This window comes from Adiantum capillus-veneris, chromosome 5 (genome assembly GCF_014529385.1).
Source record: "Adiantum capillus-veneris isolate H3 chromosome 5, ASM1452938v2, whole genome shotgun sequence".
Lineage (NCBI taxonomy): Eukaryota > Viridiplantae > Streptophyta > Polypodiopsida > Polypodiales > Pteridaceae > Adiantum > Adiantum capillus-veneris.
Genome location: NC_140935.1, coordinates 21,290,172 through 21,310,809, shown reverse-complemented (window position 1 = coordinate 21,310,809; position 20,638 = coordinate 21,290,172). Strand labels below are relative to the sequence as shown.

The 20,638-nt window shown below is 39.3% G+C and overlaps 1 pseudogene; it reads left to right on the top strand.

Moving 5' to 3' along the window:
• Positions 1-19,431: 19,431 nt before the first annotated feature.
• LOC147456982 (uncharacterized) lies at positions 19,432-20,032 on the top strand (annotated as a pseudogene).
• The last annotated feature ends 606 nt before the right edge of the window (positions 20,033-20,638 follow it).

Here is a 20,638-nt window from a genome sequence, read left to right as displayed (position 1 = left end):
AAAGACTTAATTCAGGGAGGCTGAGGAGAAGATTGAAAAGTTGGAGCGACGGAGAGTAGCCCAGAACCTGTGACATAGTATCCTTGAGGCTCACTCAGATATGACTATTCAGCAGTTACAAAGTAAGCTAGCCAAGGTAGAGTCTGAGATACAGACCATGCAGGAAGAAAAGGTAGAAGTTGAACGAGCTGCTAATCGGTTCAAAACCATGCTAAGAATGAAGTGATTTGAGTTCAACTCTTTACTGTGATCTGCCACAATGCTCTGAAGGACACATTAACAGAAAGATATATCTACAATAATCTGGCCGAGATCTTGAATCCAACGGGCAATGTTGTTTTCAACATGGATAACTTGAAGTCTTCTATGGAGACAATGTAGAGTGATTTTCAGGGTAAAGTTACTAAATATAACAGTGCTCTAACAAATCAAGCTATCCTTGATTACATTGAACATCAGACTACCATTGAAGAAGATGAGGGTAAGGAGGAAGAAGAAGCAGAGAAGGAGGATGAACCAGACAAAGGGCATAATGATGATGATGATGATGATGCCTCTCCTCCATTTCCACCTCCAAAACCTGATACTAGTGGTACAGGGCCAATTGGAGGAAATCAGTCACAGTCAGACCAGCCAGACCAGCATGAAGGGCAGCGCTCGAGTAGTTAGCAGCCAGGAGAGCAACAACCTAGCAACACTAGGAATCCACCTGCACACCAGTCACAACATAGGAGGGATGCTAAAGGGAAAGGAAAAGCTGTGACTGAGGGACAACAGGTGATGAGCAACATTCATTACAGCTCATCGCGCTAAACAAGAGATTGAGACATCATCAGTCTCCTATAACCAGGCGGTATCTAGAGGATGATGATCTTATCTTTGATGTGGAGTGCTTCCAGCGACTGTAGGTCAACCGTAGGTCGGCGCCATGGAAATGGTTGAATATTGGAAATCAGTTGCTTTCCATGATCAAGAGGCTGCCAATTGCCTGCACATCCCAGTACAATACAACTGTTAGAAAGGGTGCCTGAATGGATACTAACTGCTGAAGAAAGAGTAACCAATCCACATTGGCAACGGTAGTCTACTACAGATTGTCGCCCTCTGGCCATGGAATTAGAGCTTCTGCTCGGGAACAAGATGACATATAAATGCATCAAGGATGTCAGGAATCAATTGAAAGAGATCTTAGTGCAAATGCAGATTGCTAGGGGAGTTCTAGATCAAAGGGTGCTGACCATTTTTGAAGACTAGACTGCCACCAACAAGGGACCTCAAACTCGAATGTCAGTGGGAGAACAGGCAACTGCTCTTCGGTGACTGTTTAAGCTGGTTAAAGTAACCAGAAAGATGACGTAGCAAGAGAACCAGGCTGTCCTTAACTTCTTGGAATTTGTGCTTGATTCCCCAATTCTCTTGTATGCTTTACAAGCAAGAGAGGCAGAGTTGCCAATATTTTTTCTAGCACTTTACCCTCAACATCTAGAACTAGTCGATCGGCTCACATATTTCAAGATTACTGATGATCTTTAGGATTGGTATGAGCGATTGACTGTGGAATGGAAAACTTGGCAAACAGTGTTCAACAACGCTCTCCAATTGAATGATCTCTAGGAGCTGAAAGATGAGGTGCAGAGGATCAAACTGTGTATGGTCTAATGGAAAATTCAGATCAGAGGCCTCACTAAGATCACCAACCAACTCCTACAACTCTCTATTTAGTCCTCTAAACTGCCTGAAAAGGACATTATGGCTAAACCAGGCCTAGGACCACAGTACGTAAAGATGGTTGAGATTCTTTTTGAAGCACGGATCAAAACCAATCAGCCTCTTCCAAAAGGATGGATCCATACAACCTTGTATTGTCACAAACTGGCTAGAACTCGGCTCACCAAAGGCAGACACACGCTCTATGATCCCAACCCAAAACCTATCATCCTCTCACGCCTTATGAAATTGAGATGACCAGAGAAAGGTAGGATCAGCTTGAGCAGGAGGCCATTTACAGGCTCATTCAGAAGGATAATGCTACTGGGACTTCTCAGACGCCATCCAGGCCAAAGGGTAAATGGAAGCGGGTTTAGTGGAAGGATACTAGGTAGTTCCATCTCAGAATTTGGTCAAGGATTTTTGTACCGATCTTCGAATCAGACAGTGGATTTTTCCGGCAGTTTCCGCAGCAGACACTGGATTTTTCCACTCAAGGGTTGGTGTCACTTGGGTGGACGGCCCTTGGAATTACAATTATAAGGGTGTTAAGCACTCAACGACCCAACACTAGAAGAATTAGATGATGGATTGTTTTCAGTCTGACTTGGCTGGTGATGTCCATGGAACTACAACTATAGGGGTGTCAAGCACTCAAAGAGCAAAATTCTAGAAGAATTAGACGGTGGATTTTTTTTCTCAGAAATTTTGGAATCTTGCCAAAATTCAAGAAAGGAGCGAAGCATGTAGATGGCTGAGACAATCTCACTGGGTGGGAACTGGCTCTTGTGAGACAAACAATACATCAGTCAGTAATTACCACGACAATTATCACAGTAATTCCCAAGGCATATAAATAGGACCAATTACATTGTAATTGGGTTGGCATTTGGGTTGGCATTTGCCGGTTGTACTTTTTCTTGACTTTTGATTCATAATCTTAGTTCCCAAGCCGTTCTTGAGCTATATCATCTTTATCTGTAATCTTTCACATGTAATCCTAAATACAGCAATCCATTATACTCTAGTCATACATACTTTGTACTCATTCTCTATGAGTCTAAATCTAAATCTGAATCTGAACATCATTCTCTGTACTTCAGTCTGTTTCTCATTCCAGTAGATGTATTATAGTTTAGTTTCTATTTCCTTTTCCAGTCTACTGCTTGAACTAACACATCACCCATGGTTGTAAACTTCTAACACTCGAATCAGCTATGTAAAGAGATCAGCTCCAATTCTAGTCCCCTTGATCAAGCCACAGTGGGATTTTCTCGTATTTGCCGCAAGAAAGTTTCCTAATCATTTATTCTTTGCTCTGATTATTACAGGGAGGCATTCGCTACATCTACATGTACTTGAATCTTTTGAACTGACATGGTTGTAGTTAGAAGTTCATTGGTAATTTCTGTTAGCTACTCTCTTTTGCTTTGCAAGCATCTGACAACTTTGTAAGTAGGTCACCGAGCTCCTCCATCTCCTTTTGCTGTTTATCCCTTGCTAGCTGATGTTGTTCAGCTTCAGCTTTCAATTCCTGCACTTGCTTTTGTAGATTGGTGATGACATTAATCTGTTGTTTAGCTCTCCTTGGAGAGCGTCAATCACTATCTCTAGTTCTTTAGCCTTTGTGCTACGGCTAAGTATGGCTGATCAAAGTATTTCCATCATATCTTGCATTTGCTTTGCATATTCGTTGACTTGCAGGATTACCTCATCCTTATATTTCCAATCTTTATTTCTGGTTGGCTGCCTAGATGTCTTAGTAGTCTTTTGTGTCTCTCTTAGCTATGTCATGGCGGTTGGTTGTTCTTGTGCTTGAGGCTGTGGCTGGCCTTCTTCTTCTTTGTCATCCTGAGGATTTGTGGATACCTCGGATGTTTCTTGTTGCATAGAGATAGAAGGGTTTTCTTTGGAATCTTGTTCTCTTGTTTGTTCAAATTTTGTGGTGTCCTCTGGTGCAAGACTCGCTGCCCTTTCTGGCTTTGGTTCTTTCTCTTTGTGTTGCTCTTGTGTAGTAGCTGCCTGTTGTGCAGATTCAACTGCTTCTCTTTGATCAAGCTCTGTCTCCTTTGTGGGCTCAATTTCTGTGGCTTTAGCTGCTGGTGGGCTTGGCATCGATTGATCATGTTGTTCTAAAGCAGGTGAAGAAGGTTGGGGAGACATATCACCTTGTTCATGCTGTGCTTCTCCTTGTGTAGTTGCTTCTTCTTGTGAGACTACTTCTTCGGCTTGTTTTTACTGCTCTGCCATCTCTTTAGCTTTCCGTTCCGCTTCTTGGTCTTCTTTCAGCTTCAAAGCTTATGCCTCCTAGTACATTTTTTCCAATAATTCAGAGGGATCTTCGGCTTATTTCCTTATATGATGCTTTATTCTTGGTCCTTTCAATTCAATTGGTACCCACTTTGTTGGGTCCTTGCCTTGTGCTTGGCGCGGCTGCATTCGTAGGAGTGCTTTTCTCTTTCAAATCTGGTCTGCTTCTGTTGCGGCTCCTCCTGATGTGCTGCCACGGATTTTCTTTTCAGTTCCTTAATCCGTGCTCTTCTTTCCTCATTATCAGAGATTTCACTACTATGCCATTCTGGCAAGCTCTCAGCAGACTCTTCATCGGACTTATATGTTCTCTTGGTAATCTTGTGGCTTTGATCATGGACAAGAGCTCATAAGATTCTTGAAAGTCCACTCCACATGGCTCTTGTTCATAAAACTCTTTGAGTCCAAACCTTTTGTTGGCTTCTTTGGTCTCAGGATTTGTGGTGACATCATAAACTTCTTTTGGTAGAAGTTGTAGTTCTACTTGATGTCCTTCCTTGCTCTTGAATCTACCGGTGTGAACACTATTGTGTTATTCTCTTCAAGATGTTCTTTTGACAAGTAGGTTGATTTGGCGGTTTTGACTGAACTGGGGTACAGTTGGTAGGGTGGTAGCTCTTGCAGCTTTTCCTTTTGAGTGATCTTCTTCTTGGCCTTCTACTGCTGCTTGCATGGTTCCTGTTGAGTGAATAGAGTGTCAAAGTTAGCAAATTTTTGGTACATTTTCCTCTGAAATGATGACAAATTTAGTCCAATTGGCTTCAGATCAATTTTTGAACATGTATAGATGCATAAAAACATGTAAAGAACAAAATTATGAAGTCCAAACAAAAACTGCAACAAAAGAAAATAATCACGATTATTTACAGTTGAGTTAACTTTTTTTTTGTAGACTTGGCATTATAGTCTTGACGTATATACCAAATAGATACTCTGAGTGAATTATGGGCTCATTTGGGTGCACAGGGTGAAACTGGTGTCAGATTTAGTGTTTAGGTCTCTAAAACAGTAGATGTAAAGAGATTTTGAAATTTTGAGATTCAAATTTGTTCAAACTTGGCTAGTGGGCTTAGGACATCATGTACTTTGGTCCTATGATGGCACAGTTGCAAATTTCTCCCATCTTAGCCAAAAAGTAAATAGTCGTAGCTATTAGATTTTTCATCAAAATGAACATTTTTTGGTGCAACTTGGTTCTAAGCATGGTATAGACCCTGTGGTATGTGATATGAGGTGATTTAGATTTAAAAATATGGCTCATAACTCAGAATTTGGCTTGCAAGGACTTCTTTGTGTTTTTTGGAAAATTTTCAAGTTATAATTGATTATTTTAGCTCATACTTGAAATTTGGTATGCAATGGATGTGTACAAGTGATAGGTGAGGTGATGATACAATTTCCAAGACAAAATACTGCAAAAGTAAATAATCATAATTATTTACAACAGTCACATTTCTCTTGCAAAACTTGAAAACTTTGACCTAAATACATTCTATACACCTAGAACAAGTCCTAACTTGAATTTGGTAAACTTTGGTCTTGCCGACATCACTTCGTGCTTTGTCAAAACTAAAATCTTTGATTTTTGTGACTACATGACCTGTAGGGTTGGTTAATCACTTTTGAGGCTATGGACTTGTCCGCAACATAGTCGTGAAGCAGCTCATCCAATTTTGGCCCATTTGGAGTCGATTTGACCTTGTATGTTGAATTTGACGCTTTGTAGCCTTTGAGCCATTTTTTGCTTTTCGAGGGCTTTGCTTGATTGATTACATAAAACCAATCATATACATTGTGTATAGACCTCATATGAAAGCTGTTTGTGGAGTCACAATTCGATTCTGACATCTGCCAAAAACCTATCTTTTCTACTTTGGACCCCCTCGACCCTTGCCGGATGGTCAACTATTGCTATAGAAGTGTTTTGTTATGTTGGGGCATGCTACAGTTCAAATCTCATCCAATTTGGTTCAGCTGACAAGCGCTATGGTCGTAGGTCTTTGTGCACTGCTCAGATTCTAGGGTTTTTTCCACGGGTTTAGACTAGCTACCGGCTGTACAAAATGTATCATTGATAAGTATAGAACTTACCCCTCATGTCTTGTGTGAGACGGCGCTGAAAACGGTGACTGTGGACTCCGAAAAGTACGCACAAAGAGAGTCAAAAGGCTCCCTCTCCAAAGGCAACAAGTGGAAATGAGGTGATTTTAGTCTACCTTGGGTATCTATACTTGGACTTCCAAACCATTTTTCCCCAGATTCCCCTGTTAGTCCTACTAGGACGTGAAATCTATGTTAGACTCAAAAATTTCCCCAATCAGATTCCAGTAGCTCATTGTGCAAGAATTCTGCAAAAGTAGGTATGGCCGCCTAATTTATGCTTCTCACTTCCATTTGCCGGTTTGATTGAAAGTTTTTGTGCCTATTTGCCTTGTCTTTCTGATCACCACCGTGTCTTTAGTTTTTCCATCTAAGCTCTTTTGCTATTTATTATTAGTTTTTGACCTGTTTATTAGAAAAATCAAAGAAAATAACAAAATGTGCTAAAAATGTAAAGTGAAAATCCAAAATCAAGAAACTCCATTGAAAAACACAGATTTATTGTTTTTTGTTGGATTTATCCATTTTTAAGGCTTAATATCGAGAAAAATCATAAAAACTAACCATAAAGGACTATTATTTGATGATTTTCTAATAGTATATACACTATTTACACTCATCGAGGAGACATTATCAGTTAAATTTCCCCTGCTAATGATTTATAAGGGCATTATTAGGTAATTTGGCAAAAAATCACACGTTAACATCAAAAGTTTTCCTCTCTCTTCAAACATTGCCCTTAAGTAGTACTCTTCCACCCCTCCTAGATGGCGTACTCCGAGATGACTGTGTGCATGGGTGAATAATCGTGTCTATGCATAGTCTTGGTTGGCTCTACCATGCTTTAAAGATCAATGCAGATCAAACCATTATGCTGTGCAAGAATTGGGTCTTGAGTAATTAACTCAAGGGTTTCTGATGTCGAGGCTTGCTGATGCTGTCTTCCAAATAGTAGATCTTATAGCCTTTGTGCTCTTTGCTTGATTGTACCATCAGGATGCTTTAGCACACCTATTTCCTGAGATTTTAGTATCAATAATGACTATTGTCAAGCTTTTACCCACCATTCATATCTCGGTTTGTCTTGGTCAGAATGGTGTGGTTGAGGTTTCTGAGGCTTAACTCTCCATTGCTTGATTGGTTCTGTAGTTTACGGAGAAGATAAGTGCTCTTTTTTGTTCCATATCCATTTCATGTTAGGTTCATTTCTTGGAGATGCTCGTCTCTATGTTTTGACCTTCGAAACCGTTTTTGGTATTGTCGACGATGTTTTGGGCACCCATTGAATCGGCTTGTCCTTAAGCTGTGCTTTTGGTACCCAAATTTTCTTGACTCCTTGTATTCTATTTGTAGCATTTTCTTGTCGATAGGATGGAGAAGATTGATTACTTTGTGGTTTGCTTTGCTAGGAATTGCCTTTCCATTCCTCCTTGCTTGGTGCAATTGGAACAATGAGTTGTCCGTCTTTAGGTGATAGCTTGAGCTGATTGGTATCCCAATCTGGTATTGCCTTTTCTGCATCCAGGGAATTCCAAGAGTCATCGTCTCATTCATATGTTCATCTGGTAAGCATACAAACTGATGAGGACATGAACATCCATGTACTATCATGTTCAAGTTGACTAATCCCAATGTTGGTGTTGGGTTCTTGTTGCATCCTTTGATAGTCGCTATTCCTGGTGTCAAAGACTGACTTGTTAATTTCTTGTACATGGAATAGGTGATTGGATTTAATCTAGCTCCTATATCGACCAGTACATTTGTGCTATGATTTTTGACCTGTATTGTGATGCAAAGGTCCATTCCATCTATTCATTCATCATCAGTTGACAGTGCATCTTTCTGCAATTCCCATTGTCCGTCTCATCTATGTCCACTGTGTTGATGGGAATAGGTATTTGTTGATTCTTGAGAGCGGCTTTTCCTTTGAATACCCGAAGTCAAGATTCCTCTTGGGATTCATCAATAACATGCTGTCGTTTTATCTTCCTTTGCTTGGCTACATGCATTCTTTCTAGCAATTCATTGGTTAGCGGAAAACTGTACTTCTTTAAATGATATCACTAATCCAATTAGCCATTGGTTCACCATCTAGGGTGGACAAATTAACTGATCCACTTGAAGATGAAACCTTAATGATAAACGGTCCGTTTTCCTTTTTTCTAAACTTGAGAATGTGTTGCTTAAGGGAATAGACTAAAACCAAGTCCCCTTTTTTGAAGATTTTGTAATTAAATGGGAATCAAAAAATTGTTTTTTTTTTGCTTTTGTTCATAGATACGAGCTACATCAGTCAGCCTTTGCTCATCTAGCTTCTCTAAATATTCAAGTCTATCTGAAAATTCATGTCCAGTCCACTCGAGATCCTTAGTTACCCTTAGTGTCAGCAATAGAAATTATATTGGCAATATGGCATCAAGACCATAAACAAGGTTAAAGGGTGTAGCATTTAAAGTTGTTTTGAATGAAACTCGATAAGCCCATAGAGCAGTATGGAGATTCATTTCCCAGTCCGTCCTTCCTGAACTAGCCACTTTAGTCAATACCGAGCTAATAATATTATTCGTATGCTCAGCTTGTCTGTTTGCTTGTGGGTGATAGGGAGCTAATTTATTATGGATGACCGTAAATTCAATAAGTAGATACTCAATTACCTGATTGAGGAAATGAGTCCCCCTATCATTGAAAATTTCTATTGGCAGTCCATATCTTGTGAATACATACTCATATAGAAATATGGTAGTGGTTCTGGCATCATTCTTTTGAGTTGCTTTAGCCTCGGCCCACTTGGTCAAATAATCCGTAGCTACAATGATATATTGAGCTTGGGTTCTATAAGCTGGTGGCTATAGTGGCCCAACAAAGTCTATACCCCATTTTACAAAAGCTCTAGCTCCCATCATTGGTCTTAAGGGGATGCTATCTACTCGTGTTGGAATTTTTTCTCGTTGACAAGCATCACACCTTCGAACATATTCTTTGGCATCTATTAAAAGTGTTGGCCACCATATGCCTGCCATTAAAATTGCTCTTGTCGTGGTCTCACTTGAAAAGTGACCTCCCGCTAATCCACCATGTGCTTGTTCTATAATCAGAATATATTTGGCTTCATTTGTACAAAGACGCAAATGTTGATCCTTACCTCTCCAATACAACTGGTTTCCAATAAGAGCATAGTCTCTTGCTTCTATTTCAATTGCTCTTTGACGGCGTTTACTCATATCCTCAGGAAATGTTACTCCACTTAGGAATAGCTGAAATTTGGAACAATGTTACGTGAGGTATGGGTGTTTTTTTTTGACATTGAATACAATCCTTTATGGAAGAACGAACATCACTCCTCATAGTTGGCCAAAATACTCCAAGTCTCATAATCCTTTGAATAGTTTGGTCTTCCACAAAGTGAAGTACCACTATGGTAATATGTGCTTGACTTAGGTATTGGGTTTTCTCTTCAGGATTAATTCATAAGAGCAATATTCCATCTCGGTTTCTCTTGTATAGCCTCCAAGCTAGTAATTGATACATACCAGATTGCTCGATTAATCCAATTGTAATAGGAAGTGGTATTTGCAAATCCACTTAAGCTATGGACATCAATGATACCATATTTTCGGACCATCAAGGTATCATTTCCACAGAGAATAGATATGCATCTGGAAGATCATCGTCTACTCCTTTAGGTGGTTCCCCTGAAACAATCCTAGACAAATGATCTCCTCTTTGATGATGGTGCCCTTTTTCACAAGTACAGTGAGATCAAATTTTAGAAGAATTATGAACCATCTCACTATTCTTCCTGTGCTGCATGGCTTGTTGACCAAGTACAATAAGGCTTGGTGGTCCACAAAGAACACAAATTTGTTTGCTAACAGGTAATTTCTATAATTTTTAACGACATAGATAATCCCTAATCCTTCCCTTTCTTTGGTGGTATAATTATTTTCCGCCATGTTCAACTGTTGGCTAGCATAAGAAATAAGAAAATTGATTTTTTCATCTCCTGGGGTTGAGCTAGTATACACCCAATGGCGAAATTGGAAGCATCTACATGTATGTGGAGAATCTTATCCTAATCTGGTGCTTTCAATATTGGAGCTGAGGTGAGAGATTGCTTAAGCTTCATGAAGGATTTTTCACACTCATCAGTCCATTCAAAGTGTGTAATCAAGCTATACATGGGTTTTGCAATTATAGCGTACATGTAAATGAACCGTTTGTAATATCCATAATGTCCCATGAAGGCTTTAACCCCTTTGACTGTTGTTGGTCTAGGCAAAGCAGCAATAACATGAATTTTATCCATATCAGTAGCTATGCCATTTTTAGAAACTATATATCTTAGAATTTTTCCTTGTCTACCCATAAATGTGCACTTTTTAAGATTTAAGAAAATCCTATAAAGTGTACTTTTTCGAATACCTTTTTGAGGTGTTCAAAAATGATCTTCCTGGATTGATGAATGCACACATAGATCATCCATATATACTTCCAAGAATTTCCTAAGATATTCTTTAAAAGCATGGCCCATCAATCTTTGAAAGGAGGTAGGAGCATTTGTTAACCAAAAAGACATAACCTGATAAGCAAAAATATCCCATTCCATTTTATGCTGATTTTTTGGGTCAACCAAAAGTTGATTGTATCCCAAAAATCCATCTAAGAAGATATAAGCTTCTTTACCTGCAACTCGTTCTAAAACATTCTCAATGATTGGAAGGGGAAAGTTGTCTCTAATGGTAGTTGCATTCACTTTCTTGAGGTTGACACACAGTCACAATTTTCCATTCTTCTTGGGTACTACCACAATTAGAGATACCCAATTTGTGTGTTCAATTTCATGAATGAATTCTGCTTCCTTTAGTTTTTCTATCTCTTCTTTGATTTTTTGGGCAAATGTTTCATTATATGTGTATGGACTTTGCCTACTTGGTTTCGCATCATCTCTCATCGGTATGGTATGTTGACAGATTTCTGGATCAACAACCTTGAGATCCTTGTAAGACCAAGTAAAAATATCTCAGTATTCTTTCAGTAAGCGTAACAAAAGCTCTTCTTCTTCTTCTGTTATGTCATTTGCAATGTAGGTAGGCCTAGGCTCTTCTCCTAGTTCAGCAAATCTATCTTTTTTTCATTTTCCGGCCCTTTGTAGGACTTGCCCTGTTTTTGTAGTTTCCTAACAGGTTGGTCGACTATGATTTTTTGATCTTGGAGAGTATATTTCTTGTAATGGGATGCAACAATCATTACATATTTACCATCCTCTTCTGTGGTTTCCATTTCAATCTATATATCTCCTTTAGAGCCTTTTTCAACTCTTGATATTTCTTTTTTCACTCAACTCGTGTCATGGTTGACTCCTTGTCTTGTTTTTTGGCTTTGTTTGAGTATCCTTCCTCATTTTTCTTGATGTTTTTGACATTTTTAGATTTTTTTTTGAAGGATATATGCCAGTGATTTTGTCCTTGACACAATCATGTGCATCGATTTGCATCAAGAGCTGTGTTCTAATGGAGACTGATGGCATAAGTCTAGCTTTCACATTTTTGGTGTCTCTTTTTTGTCTATAACATTTATGTCTTCTCGATTTTTGGTTTGGAAAGTCAAAAAATTTTTCCTCCCCTCCTTTCATGAGTAATTGAACTCTCGTGTGTTCTTTTTCCGACCCTGCATCATGTAAGGTAGCTGAATGTTCTTCTAACTCATCTGTTGCATGGTAGTAGAGGTCTGAAAAGACTTGTTGAGATTTTATCAACTCCTTGGGTTCCTCGATTTTGTCTTCAATGTAGAGGGCTGAGATCATTTATATGGGAATTATGCCATAGCCATCCCCATTGCAGAAAAAATTGAGTAGGCATAGACGTGTCCACTCAAATGGCTCAAACAAATTCTCTGGAAAGGGTTTAGGTACATAGGCTTCATCTGTGCAATCCATTTCTAAGATACATTCTTCTCTTTTTAAGCTCCCATTTTCTAAAGCTCCACACATCAAAATAGGAGTGTCTTTGTTCAACCAAGAGGGAAGCTTAGTTTCAACCGAAGAGACTGAATCAAACTCTTGTATGGGCGTTTTCATGACGTCTCTATAAGTGTGATATTTTAAATTTAACCCTGATTATAGATCCCACTTGCTTCAAGTACAGATAGTTGTTTCCCCAATCTTGGATAAGCTATATCTTTCGCATGAAAGGTCTTCCCATTATAATTTTGTAATTGAGTTTCTTCCCAAAGTCTACTATGGAAAAAGTGTGTTGATATTCAATCCCAAAGGAATTAACTATCACTTTTTCAAGCAGTCCTAAGGTTCTTTCAACATGTCCATCAGCCAACCGCAATTTCATTCAAGTTTGTGTAATGGCTAGTTGTCCCCAAGATTCCCATACTACTTTCATTGCTATGGATACGCCTGCCCCACTATCCAGTATTGCCATGGTTTCTATGTCATTATATCTCACTGGAAGAGTTGTGTTTCCTTCTTCCCCTTTGTAGTATTCTCCAACTTTGTTCATTGGAATAGATCAAATCTCTTTGTTGTCCATTTCATGTTTCAATTTTCCCAATTTTTTTGCAATGAGCCCCATTATTCCCACCTTCTGTAGAGTTTTTTGTAGATCATTCCATAAATATGGTCTGATTTTTAACAGTTCTCCCAACATAAGAGTGCATTGGATGGGTGTAGACATGATTAAATGAATGTTTTCTAATTCTAGGGACTATTCTACTCTTTTTACTTGAGCGCTTTTACACACTATGAATTCATCTACGTTATCACCCAAGTAAGAGGGTAGTGTTTTCAAGGTTAATGGTTTAGACATTCCTAAATCTTTTAGATTCGCAATCCCCATATAGAGATTGTACATCCATGTCCATATCAAGAGGTAGGTTGTCTAATCAAACTTCCTCTATAGGGATTGACTTTAGGGTTAGGCTTCCATCATGGCTCTCTCTAACTTTTTCCCGTAAGTGTCCTGGCCAGTCTTCCTCTACGAACGGAATCCTATTTAAGGCATCTTCACTATCCGGCACTATAAGTTCTGGCTCTTTCATTTCATAGTGGGGTTCTACCACCACTTCAGATTTTCCTTGATGTCTCTTACCACAAGCTCCTCATGTTTTGCCATACTTTAGAGCTTGGGTTTTTGTTTTTCTAGCAACTCCTACGTGATTCTTACCAAATTTTGATAAGCTTCAAGCTTAGCTGCTTCCATGTATGGAGAAGGATAGTTTTTCCATTTGTTTTCCATGTTTTGGCCTGCTTTAATTCCTGCTTGGTAGGCTTCCAAGGTTGCATTAATAGGCTCAAAAATTTTATCAACCAAAAGTGATCCTCCAGATTTCATGGTTGTTCTTTGATTTCACTTTCAGTTTCTTCCACCTTTTCTTGGAATAGTTGTTTTGCTTTCTCCTCAATTTCAGCTCGTTGTTTCTATTTTCTCATCTCATACCTTTTTCTTTTGCTTCTTTTAGTCTTTTGAGAGGCAATTTTTGTATTCTTTAAATCATCAGAGGAGTTATGTTTCTTTTTCTTAGCCTGGGCTCTAGTGATTACCTTGATTGGAACAATCGGTTCACTCTCAGATGAGCTACTAGGTATCATGTGGACTACGTTTACTACTAATTTACCCTTGTTTAAAGGATTTTTAGGACAATCTTCTGGGAAGTGTCCTCCCTTTTTGCAACATTGTATGCAATAAGCTTCAACCGGCTTGAGGTTTTGTTCAGGCTCTGGGAATTCATTTTTCCAATGATCATGTGCACGACAATTGTGACAACTTCCCATTCTTGGATTAATCATTGTTCTTACCATAGGAGGTCTAACACCTTGATTAGCTACATAATACATTGGTGCGAGCTCTGGTGGAGTATAAGTTAGAGGTTCTTCCATTGGTGGTGGATGTAAATTATACGAATCTCCTTCTACCATTACTGTAGATGGACTAGGCTCAGCATAGGGTGTACATGCACTAGTACTTGTTCATCTATGAATCCCTCTGAATGCATGTACGTTACAGGAACTAAATTATGCCCTGGATAAGGTGGTTGTTGACCTAATATGGACTGAGGTCTTTCCATACCCATCGGTGGTCTTTGAGCTGGTGCCATATTAGGCTAATATCTGTACATGGGTTGTCCTTGTGGACTCATGGGCACGTAATAAACATTTCCCTCATACTTTGGTCGGTAGTAGCACTCATCGGTCTCATGGTTGGTCCATTTACCCTTGATTGCACACCATTTTTGTGGTCTAATTGGTTGTCCCTGTTGAGGTATCCCTTGCCCTCGTCCCCTTATAAGTGCTTTTTGCATGTTATTTATCATGTCATTCATCCTTTTGAGCATGTATTCTATGGATAAAAGTGGTTCTACAACAGCCGTTCTCACTTGTGTTGGTTTAGTGGATGTTGTTTTCTCACCTTGGTTATCCTTAGGGACATCTTCTTCATTGAAAAGATCACAATTGTCTCCTAAGTCAATAGAATCTTACACACACTCTTCTAGGGTTATATGCTTCTTGCTATATAGTATAGCATGAAGTTCTTTGTTTAGTTGTCCCTCTAGAAATAATGATACTAGTCATTCTTTTGCAGGTATCTCTAGCTCTAGGCATTTGGCAATGTGTTGTTTCATTTAAGTTTCACAATCCCTAATAGACTCACCTTGTTTATGTTTGAAGCTGTAGATTTGAGCTACCGTATTTTGTTTGATCCCCGTTTTGGAACAAGCAGCTACAACTACTTGAGCTAATGTGTTCAAGTCCATGATTGACCTTAGTGGAATGTTTTGGAACCATGTCAATGCTTTTCCTTATGATGTCATTCCAAACCCCTCGAATTGAATATGGAAGTCAAATATGCATTTTGCTCTTAGCACTTGCTTAAAGCTTGCTAAGTGGTCGTATGGATCCCCTAAAACATTGTATATTTTTACCCTTTTTAGAAATCAGGTGGTTTGACGCATCTATTTGGTTCATTTTTTGGTCTCCTTGCAATTGGTCCTGTTCTGAGTCCTTCAAACCAGTCTGAAAATAGTGACTCATGTAGCCATGGACTAGCTTTAGTGTCACCTGGTTTTCTTCGTGTTGAGGTGGTTTCTGGCTTCTTAATATTACTCTCAGAAGATGTTCCATCTCTTGAAATATTTTTTGGTCCTTAGCCCAATATCCAATCTCTTATCGAATACCCTTGATATTTGGTTTGCTCTACCTCCTTAGGAGTCATCATAACAAAGTTGTTGTTATAAAAATCCCTAAATAGGTAGGTTGGTAGATCTGTTGATCTTGAAGATATAGATAATCTTCATGGGCGTTAGTTGTCCTGATTTGGCATGCAAAGTCCATAGAGGATCGTTTACATTTCTATCCTCCCAACAATAGACTCCAATCCTAGGATTATCCGTACTAAGCCGTTTCAAAGGCTTCAAATCAACTTGATTGTATCCCTTGAATTCAAAAGTTGGTGGTCCTTCTTTTGCGGCCATATTTGGAATTATGGTATTTACTTCTAACCCCCATTTTTCTATCACGTCAGGGTTTTTGACTTGTAAATACTGAGTTTCATTTCTATCCATGTACATTTTTCCTTGTTTGTTTGCCCTGATCTCTTCTTAGAACTCAATCCATGGTCATTAATGCAAATAGCATACTCTTTGTTAGGATCCAGGTAAACCTGATCTCCATGGCAATTAGTATTATAAAAAGAGATAATATGCTATAGCGCACTGTTTTTCCGTTTCTAAGTGAGTCAAAGAAGAAGACATTTCAGATGTTGAATAAGAAAAAGTGTCTGAGACTTCTTTAGGGATAGTGTGCAAGAAATTGCCTTGATTCATGCTTTCTTAGATGGATACTCTATTGGAGGTTTCTCCAAATATGCCTTGATTTCCTAGTACACAGCCAGGTCTAAGGTTTATAAAGACTTATGAAGCCCTGGATAGAGTACTTACCGTTGGATTGACTTGTTGTCAATTTCTTCCAAAAAACTTGACTTGATTGCAGCTTCTCTCAAGCTCTTGATTCCTTGTCTGCAACCTGATTCTTGTATTAATTTTGATCAAGTTAGCTATTCTTTCACAAAGACTGTGTAGTTTTTGCTAACTATTGTGATTGGTCTATGTGTATCACTTCAAATCGAGCTAACGTAGTCAGCAGTTGAGATTTTTTCAGATTCAACTTTGGCAAAAATTAAACGATTAGTTTACAACCTAGAAACTGAGTGAACATGTACCAATTTGGATCCGATTAAACCCAAATTTCTTGGTGGATTTATATTATGCTCGTCTAAGATTGTACAAGTCCAAAAGTAAAAAATGGTATCTCTCTGTAGCAGTAGTAAATAATCGTGATTATTTACTTTTGTCAGTTTTTTGCACTTTTTGGCTTGATTTGCCAAGTATACAATCTGTTAAGGTCCTTGGACAAGTTTCAACAATTTTGGACAAAATCTGTTCAAGTTTCTCAGCTGTTACGTGTCCGCAGACTTTAATTTTAAGAATCTCGCTTAAGTCTCACTTTTGTGATCCAAATTTCACCAACATTGATTTGTGTGGTCTACTTGATATGAGTGACCTTGTGGTATGCTCAAATATACAAGATTATCACTTTTTGAAGCAGATGTAAATAATCGTGATTATTTACTCTAGCTAATTTTTTCCAAGTCTTTGTCTCAATCTTGACACAAATCTGTTAAGCACCTCAACTTAACATCTCTAGCCAAGTTTCATCAAATTTGGACAAATTTTGGTCAAATGATCATCAATTTTTTGTCTGCAGACTAACTTTGCAAATTTTGGTCAAATGGTCACAATTTTCAATCCAATGATCCAAATCTTACCAAATTTGGTTTTTGAGCTTATTATAACATGCTAAAACTAGTGGTATGCTATCTTGGTCAAAAAAGTTAAAAAATGGAGCAGATGTAAATAATCGTGATTATTTACTTATGATAAATTTTTGCATCTCTTTGGTCAAGTGAGCATATACACATGTCTACCACATCAATATAAGCCTATGAATCAAATTTCATGAAGTTTGGATTGATTGTTTCCAATCTACACTCAAGTTTCCGAAAGTTAGTACAAACTTTAGCTTTTACCCTGTTTTTTGCGAGTTTGGTGATCCAAATTCAATGTGTCTTTACAAAAGTTTTTTGTACACATGCAATGAGTCACTGGTATCAACCTTGGTCAATTTTGAGCTGAAAGAAACTAATTGTGATTATTTATTTCAGGCTTAAAATGAACCATTTTTGCACTTTTTTCATGGAGAGTCTTTTCATGAGTTATTTTAAGCCTAGTAATCAAGTCAAAACTTAATTTGGCATAAAATGTCAAGAAAAAGTAAATAATCTAAGTTTTTGCAAACTCTTGAAATATTTTACCTCAATGTGTCCTTGAGCTTACCCACTGATTCATACAACTTTTAAGAATACTCTCCAATCGGATTGAGTGGTCTGGAGTCTTTTCACGCTATTTCTAGTCGTAGACCTGAAATTCTGCAACTTCAAATAACAACACAATGATTCTTTTGGAGAGAGAAATGTTTTGAAACCCACCTTGGATACTACTTACCCTGCTCCTAGGTTCTCATGCAATGGGGTTGTGGAAAGTGTTCACAAAACACTCGTTTTTGTGTTTTTTATGGTTTTCTGAGCTTTGATCTTGTCTATCAATCATCCTCAAAATCCTAATCTAGTTCTAGAATCCTACAGCTCTAAAGGCACCCCGCAAGTACAACTTACCTCTAAGCTACCTCTACACAGCAAAAGACGAAAATCTTATGCTCTACGGTTTCTAATAGAAAGTTTTTACCTCTAGGAGATCCTAGACGAAGTTAAAGGATAACTTCGTAATACACTCGTGTTTTTCCCTAGTTTAGGTCTCTTTGATCCCCAAAAACGGCGCCAAATGTGGGACAAGTGTCTAACCTCACTCCTATTTTATTGTAGATTTAGCGAGAACCACAATTACATTGTCAATCCATGGGACGAAGCTGACTCACCTAGTGCATAGAGGCTACAAGAGGTTGTCAATCTCGCAAAAAACAACAAACAACTCGCATATAACTCAAGCTACACTCAAGTGACTGAAATCAACAAAAGCCATTCGCTCATCGACAAACAAATCACATCCGTTACAGCATCAAATGACATCCAAACGTTATGAAACTTCTAGGACAAGTTTATAAGACCTAAGCACACATGCTTATGGTCTCAAATCCCACTTCAGGTCAAGTGCCAAAATCGTGATTATTAACAGCAGTGGAGTTTTGACCTAGTCGTTTTTGACCCAGAATGTACCTAAATTCTTAGCAATGATGCCCCAATACCCCGCCTATGCTTAGTTTTTGATTTTGAAGTGTATATTCTTACTTATGATGAAATTAGGCCGAGGGCGACAATGCCAAAAGCTACAAAATACCGTGGAGTGTTTATGTTAATGCGTAGAGCTCTTACCTCCAGTTGCAATGCAACAAACCCCACTGCAATATGACAACCCCGGGAGGGACTAGGAAGTGCAAGGACAGATGTGAGCGCCGTAAGCTCACGCTGTGTATTTCATTATCCAAAAACTTAATAATAACTTACAAAATTGGCTTTTATATCTTAGCTAAGGTTTTTGGTGGTCAAAACTAATAATTTGGGAGATCTAACTAAAGATGGTGTCGGTGTGTGAGGCTCTCCATGGGTAACCGGGAAAGCACGAGGCTTCTGGCTATGAGAGAGCAAGTCGGTGTAGGATCCCATCGAGTGAATGGAGCACAGATAGTGGTGTGTTAAGCGATAGAAAGGAAAATATTGTTGATTAGAGATTAAATGCGAGAGGTAACTGAAGATTATAACATAATTAATAGTTAATAGTAAGAGAGAGCAAGAAAATGACACATAATTTGATGTCACAAACAACAAAATTCTTTAAATTCATGATCTTTGACAACTTTGTTACAATTCGACCGCATATGCCAACGTTGGTATGCACCTCGTTCTGAAACCCTTGATAAAAAATGCCCCTGCTGAAGAATCCCACCCTGTTGATAGCAAAACCTCCATCCCTTTTGATCCCCGTACTTCTCTTGAATCCTTATGTTGTCTTCTTCCCAAGATTCAAGCTTTTTACAAACCCATTATCAGAACTTCCCTGCCCATTGAAAGAAACTGTCTTGCTTTGTCTTCACTTCCCTCCCCTTTCCTTGGTGGCTCTCCTCCGTTCATGCACCACTTTGATTGAGAATAAGAGCGAGCCCCTTTTGCTTCACTTGCATATCCTCATTGATTGAGAGAGAGCTTGAAAGAATCTCCCTCCCATCCTTCTTGCCCGTGGATGATCCGTTTCCTCTTAATTACCCCACAATCCTCTTCCTTCGTATGCTTGTTGATCCAGAGAGAGAGAGAGAGAGAGAGAGAGAGAGAGAGAGAGAGAGAGAGAGAGAGAGAGAGAGAGAGAGAGAGAGAGAGAGAGAGCTATGGAAGCTTGCCGCCCCTTCAGCATAGAGCTCGTGGTTCTTTCTCCAACTCTCAGAGCTCCCCCCTATCTCTTTTTCAACGCTCCCCATAGTAGCCCTTCACCTTCTCTCTCCTTGCCTCCTCTTCCACCTGGACCGACCCCCTTGTTGATGGAGGCCATTATCCTTATTGCGAGCCTCCCCACTGGCCTGGGTAGCACTGGATCCTCTTGGCCGTGATTCTCTCGGCCTTCCTCACCCTCCTGCAGATGGGGGCCTCCTCACCTGCTCCAAGCCCTGCACTCGGTCCCCAATGCAATGGAGCCACCCCTTGTTAAGCTCCTCCTCCTCCCACCCCTTGGAGGAACCTTTTTAATGCATATAGCACAAACCCCTACTCTTGCCACCGCTTGTTCTTCAAACCTCATGCACATAGCACCCTCCCTCAAGATGGTTCCACCCTACATGCAGCACTCCTGAAGCTATTTGTTTTCCCGTGGCTGCCCTGGGCTCTCCTTGCACGACCCCCCCCCCCCCTTTCCCCCTCCAGCTCTCAACTTTTTCCCCTGCATGCCGCCGCCCCATGCACACCACTTCCGCTTTCATGCCACTTGCATGCCACCTCTCTCCCCTCTTCTTTAGTGACCAGTAGCGACGTCATTACTGGTTTTTCTATTATTATTATAGCCATTCAAAAATAATAATTGGCCTCCATTCCCACATGTCCACTTGTCTCCAAAGTGCAAGTATAGTCGAATGCATTTGAGGAGATCTTCCCTCCACACTCGGTAAAGCACGACAATCAATGAACTGCAAGAGACAACAATTTGATCAAGCTCCTCAAGCATATATTATTCTCCAAAGTGTAGCACATATACTTGCTTGCATGCATCCCGACCAGCTTCAATAAGCCATATCTCCGCACTACGACTTTCGATTGACCTGCTGTCAACTCCTATTGACTCCATTCTCCACATAATTCTCATAAGAGCATTGATACACACCCAAAAATCTCCGATGATACATCTCCCAATCCGACCATTCCGCCTCAGAACCGGCCCCCGTCCCAACTTTGACAGCTCATAG